Source organism: Elephantulus edwardii, unplaced genomic scaffold (genome assembly GCF_000299155.1).
Source record: "Elephantulus edwardii isolate Elephantulus edwardi_28Jun2011 unplaced genomic scaffold, EleEdw1.0 scaffold00109, whole genome shotgun sequence".
Lineage (NCBI taxonomy): Eukaryota > Metazoa > Chordata > Mammalia > Macroscelidea > Macroscelididae > Elephantulus > Elephantulus edwardii.
Window position 1 is genome coordinate 12,115,217 of NW_006399859.1, and position 6,150 is coordinate 12,121,366.

Genomic DNA, 6,150 nt, shown 5'->3' on the forward strand with positions numbered 1-6,150 from the left:
CTAGTGAGCACATCTAAGGCTGCATCTGTTTGTTGAATTATTTCAATTGGTATGCCATCAATTCCTGAAGCCTTGTTTTTTGCCAATTCCTTCAGAGCAGCTTGAACTTCTTCCTTCATAATCATAGGCATTTGATCATATGTTGTTTCACGAAATTCTTCTGTGTCGGTCAGTTCATTTTGGTATAGTGATTTTGTGTACTCTTTCCACCTTCTTTTGATGCTGCCTGGGTCATTCAACATTATGCCCACAGCATCCTTAAGTATTACAACTCGAGGCTTGAATGTCTTCTTCAGTTCCTTCAAGCTTAAGAAATGCTGAGCGAGTTTAAACCTTTTGATTTTCCAACTTTGCACATTTCATTATAATACTATGCTTTGTCTTCCCATGCTGCCATTTGGAATCTTCTCTTCAGTTTCTTAACATCTTGATTTCTTCTCTTTGCTTTGGCTTCTTGGCACTCTAGTAAAATATTCAGAGTTTCTTCTGACATTCATCTTCATCTTTTCTTCTTCTTCCATCTTTGTAAGACCTTTTGCATTCTTCATGGATGGTATTCTTGATATCCTCCCACAGGTCATCTGTTCTTCGTTTATTAATATTTAAGGCTTCAATCCTGTTCCTGAAATGGTCTTTAAATCCAGAAAAGATAGACTCAAGATCAAACTTTGGTTCTTGTGCATTTTATTTTCTTTAAACTTTAGTTTGAACTTGCATGCAATTAGTTGATTATCTGATCCATAAGCAGCACCTGGCCTAGTTTTCATAGCCGATATCGAGCTTCTCCAACAATTTTCCCACAGATGTAATCAATCTGATTCCTGTGTAGGTTGTCAGGTGAGGTCCATGTGTATAGACACCATTTGTGTTTCTTATAAAAAGTATTTTCAATAAATAAATCATTGACTGTACAGAATTCTATTATTTTGTCTTCAGCCTCATTTCTGTCACTAAGTCCATGTTTCCTGACTACTGAACCTTGTTCTCCAGTCCCAATTTGTGAACCAGGAATTTTCGTTGCATATTTGATCAATTTCTGACTGCAACAGTTGTTAGAAGTCATCTTTTTCCTCCTTTTTGGCCCTGGTTGTTGGCGCATAAATTTGAATGATAGTGGTCTTCCTTGCATGCATATGGGTATTATCCTGTCACTCACAACATTGTATTTCAAGATGGATATAGACATGGTCTTTTTAACTATGTATATGACCATGTTATTCCTCACTTTTTAATTCCCAGCACAGTATATCATGTGACTTTCTGGTTGAAAATGTCCCATGCCAATCCATTTCATTTTGCCAGTGCCTAGTATATCAATGTTTATCCATTCCATTTCTTCTTTAACAACCTCCAATATTCCTACATTCATACTTCTCACATTGCATGTTTCAGTCATTTAGAGTCTATTTGCAGCTGTTCCTCCTGCTTTGTGATTCCCAAAAGGAAGGCTAAACTGAGTATGTTCTGTTGAACATTGAGTTTTTTGGTTTTGTTTTTTGTGGTTGTTTTTTTTTATGGTGAGAAAAATTTATATTTAGAATTAGCCCACTGGACTAAGTTTAGATGATCCCAATTTTGTTGGCAACATCCAAAGCATCATAATCAGGAGCAAGTCGAACATAGGCCTTCTTTTCTCCATCAGGCCTAATCAAAATGTTGACCTTAGCCACATCAATGTCATAGAACTTCTTTACAGCTTGTTTAATTTGGTGCTTATTGGCCTTGACATCCACAATGAAAACAAGTGTGTTGTTATCTTCTATCTTCTTCACAGCTGACTCAGTGGTCAGGGGAAATTTGATGATGACAAGTGGCCAAGCTTGTTTCTCCTGGGGGTGCTCTTCTGGGGGTATTTGGGCTGCCATGGGAGTCTCAGCGTCTTAGGCCACCAGCAGGTGGGTGACATGCAGATCTTTATTTTTGGCTGTGGATGCCCTTCAGAACTGCCTTCTTGGCCTTTAATGTCTTTGCTTTGGCTTCAGTTTTGGGAGGGGCAGGGGCTTCCTTTTTGGCTTTCGGTGCCATCTTCGTAGAAAGGCTACACTGAGTTTTTGAAGACCTGTTATTTTGGAGATGGATGGCCAATCCTTCTCCCTAGTGTGTCTTCATTTAGGGCTCAGCTTTAGAGCAGTATTTGACAGACAAGCATTTAACCCAAAAGAGCTGATAAAAGTCCTTCAATATTGCAACATGAGATGTGAAATATTTTCTCAGTTCTTTCACCACAAGAGATGCTAAGTGTATTCCTCCCTTTTGGTTTGCTAACTTGTGTCTTAGCATATTTCACTACAATACTTAAATTTGTTTTCTTTTGCTATCCTTTAAAATCTGTTCAGTTCTCTTCTTGATGAATTCTTCATTTAGCTTTAGCTTTTTTACATTCTAAAGCAAGTTTCAGAGTCTCTTCTGACATTTATTTTTATCTTCTTTTTCTTTCTAGTCTTTTTAATGACCTGTTGTTTTCATCATGTGTAATATCCTACATTAAATTCATCAAATCCATGCTTGAGATGGTCTCTAAATTCAGGTGGGATATATGTAAGGGAGTTTCATAGCCTACAGAATAGGAAATTGTATGACTACTTCAAAAACATGTGATTAAAATTCACCAACTTCTTTGAAAAAGAACTATGGGAATCACCTCTTATGCAATTTATAGACTCCAAAAATCCTCTAGATGGTCAACTATGAGTGAGTTCCAACACAATAGCAATGAATAAGTGAGTGATACTAAAGGTCACATTTTGTCTCCAATGAATTGGTTTTAATTTTTAATAAATTGAATTTGCACATAAATAATTGACAGTTTGTTCTATGGTTGTTCTATGGCTTTGTTCTGATTAACAGTGCTAAACTTTTCTAATTCTTTTCATAAATATAGTCAATTTGGTTCCAATATATTTTATCTGTGAGGTCCATGTGTATAGCCACTGCTTATATTGTAAAAAAAAAAGTATGTGCAACAAATCAGTTATTAGTTGTACAAGATTGTATCATCTGATTTCTAGTGAAGCCACAGGGCCATATTTTTCTCAAATATCAATCCTTTGTTCCTAACTTTTGCATACCAGTCATCAATAATTATCAATACATCTTGATTGTGTATCTTTTTTATAAGATTTTGAGATTTTTTTTCATTGAAGGCAAATCTTAATGCTATTAAATTCACAAATAGTAACTAATTTAAATACCCAATCCTAGTTGTTATCTAAAACACACATTGCAAACATACAAATATCTATTCTGTCCACATGTCAGAGCCCATTCATATCATTGTTTGGAAATGAGGAGAATAGATTCCCCTTAAACTGCAAGTTAGCAGGTGTTTCTTTACAGTTAACTTTAGCAAAATTCATACAAAATAGTAATTAACAATGATCTTTACTTGGTTAACTCACAAGGAAACACCGTCAAAACGGCATTTTGTTAGTTTCTGTACTAAAATGTAGAAAAACTGAACTACACAAATATTGAAAAGTTAAAAATTTCTTAATTTTTTTATTCCTGGTACCACTACCACAATTTATAGGGCAGTATACCTGATGTAATGAAAAGAAAAAGAAAAAAGAAAAAACTACAACAGATAAAAGACCTCAGGAATGTACATCTAATTGACACTACATTGCATTAATCAATGGCTGCACTTTTTGCAAACTGTGGCTATGACAGTCCTGAACAAGAAGGGTTTCCTGTTTAAGCTGCAGTAGCTTTTCTGACTATGGATCATCGTTCTTCCTGTGGCAGATTTTTACAATTCCTCTAAATGCATTTGGGACGACTGTCTCAAAGGAACCTGCAGCTTTCCTGACAACTCCTCGCTCTCTCTCCTGCTAAGAACTGTAGCCCTTTGCTGTTGAATTTTTAGAACCTTCTACTACCATATCCACCACTTCCACCACCAGATCCATAACCACCACCATAAAGACTGCCCGAGCTTCTTCCACCAAAACTGCCCCCTTTCATGGGTCCATAATTTGACTGCTGTTGTCCACTATAATTTCCAAAATCATTATAGTTTCCACCACCACCATAGTTACCCCCCCCAAGTTTCCGCCTTCATTGTAACCATCATATCCTCCACCACCTTGGTTTCCATATCCTGGTCCACTACCACCATAGCCCCCTCTACTACTATAACCAGGGCCACCACCGTAATTGCCACCATCACCTCCAAATCCATTGTAACCACCATCACCTCCTCCATAAACTACCTCTGCTGCCACCACCTCCTCCACCATAGCCTCCTCTTCCACCGAAGTTCCCACCACGGACAAAGTTCCCTCCACCACCTCCAAAGTTTCCTCCACGACCCATAAATTTCGCAGATCCACCTCCACGACCTCTTTGTGAGCCAGCAGACTGCATCTGTTACTTAGAAAGGGCCTTTTTCACTTCACAATTGTGCCCATTAATAGTGTGGTATTTCTGAACAACAATTTTATCAACTGTGTCATGATCATCAAAAGTTACAAAAGCAAATCCTCTCTTTTTTTCCACTCTGCTTGTCTTCCATAACTTCTATGGTTTCTATTTTGTCATATTTTTCAAAGCAGTCTCTCAAATTATACTCTTCTCTATCTTCTTTAATGCCACCAACAAAAATTTTCTTCACTGTTAGATGGGCACCAGGCTTTACAGAATCCTCTCTAGAAACAGCTCTCTTTGGTTCCACTACGCGTCCATCAGCCTTGTGTGGCCGCGCACACATTGCTGCATCCACCTCTTCAACACAAGAGTAAGTCACAAAACCAAAGCCCCTGGAACGTTTTGTTTGGGGGTCTGTCATCACCACACAATCCGTCAGTGTACCCCATTTCTCAAAATGTTCTCTTAAACTCTCATTTGTAGTTTCAAAGCTCAGACCAACAATAAACAGTTTCCGTAACTGCTCTGGTTCTTTTGCATCATGACCCTCCTCCCCCTGGCGGCGGGGCTGGGAGCGACCGGGCGGCAGTTTTGAGACAGGCACTTTGAGAGAGGACTCTTGATTGTGTATCTTATCAGTCTCAGACTACAGAAGTTGGTAGAAATCATCACCTTTAGCTTTAATAGTTGATGCATAAATTTAAATACTATAGTACTGATCGGTCTTCCTTGTATGCTTATTAATATTATCATATAGCTGGAAAGATAAGTATTTCTTTTTTAATATTAATGCATTATAATTCCTTTTCAAATTGTCATTCCCAGCATATCATACTATATGATTATCCAAGTCAGAGTGGTCAATACAAGTTCACTTCAGCTTAATAGCTAGAATATTGACTTTCATGGGCTTCATTTCACTTGGGGCAACTTTGAACTTTCTAAGATTCATATTTCATACATTCCACATTTCATTTTCTCCTTTTTGCAATGGTTTTCAAATTTTAATGTATGTAAGAATCAACTGAAATCCTTGTGAAAAAACACAGTTGTGAGCTTTAAATGTAGAAATCCTGAAATAGTGTTTTGAGAGTGACCTAGAAATTTATATTTATATTGTTATTTATATTGTTATTTGTGTTAAATGTTAGAGAAAAATTGAGTTTACATTCAACTATTAATCCAAAGTGCAGACAGAGTGCTATTTGGAGTCAAGGATCTCAAAACTTCATCTCACATAGTTTGGGCATGTTGCTGTCAGGCTAATCCTTGGAAAGGGACACCATTCTAGGAAGGGTGGGGAGTTGGCAAGAGAAAGAAAGACCTTGACTGTAGCAATGCACTCAGGTATTCAGAGATGATGAGGATGATACAGGATAGGACAGAGTTCAGATATGTTGTTCTTAGGTATGAGGCATGCTTGACTCAATGGCACCTAACAACAATAACAACAATTAATGTACCAATTAATACACCTCTTTTTTAAGTATCTTAATTACAGTGTCCACAATGGACCCACAGTCATATCACTCCTTCTCTGTGATTCATTCACCTATTCTACCCCTTCCAGCCTTACGAACTAGGCAAATTCTGCCCTTTGATACTGTATGATTGATTGTTCTAAGGACTGAGTTACTCCTCTAGTTTTATTGTTTACTTCATAGAACTTTCTCTTTTTTGGCTGAAAGTTGAGTCTCAGGGGTGAATTTTTTTAAATTTTTATTTTATTTTAATAATTTTAATGAACATTTACAGAGATTTTGGATTTCCATTCATTCATTGCTG

The 6,150-nt window shown here is 37.2% G+C and overlaps 1 pseudogene; it reads right to left on the reverse strand.

The window, feature by feature from the left end:
* Positions 1–3,861: 3,861 nt before the first annotated feature.
* Positions 3,862–6,150, reverse strand: part of LOC102874606 — a 36,265-nt pseudogene continuing 33,976 nt past the window's right edge.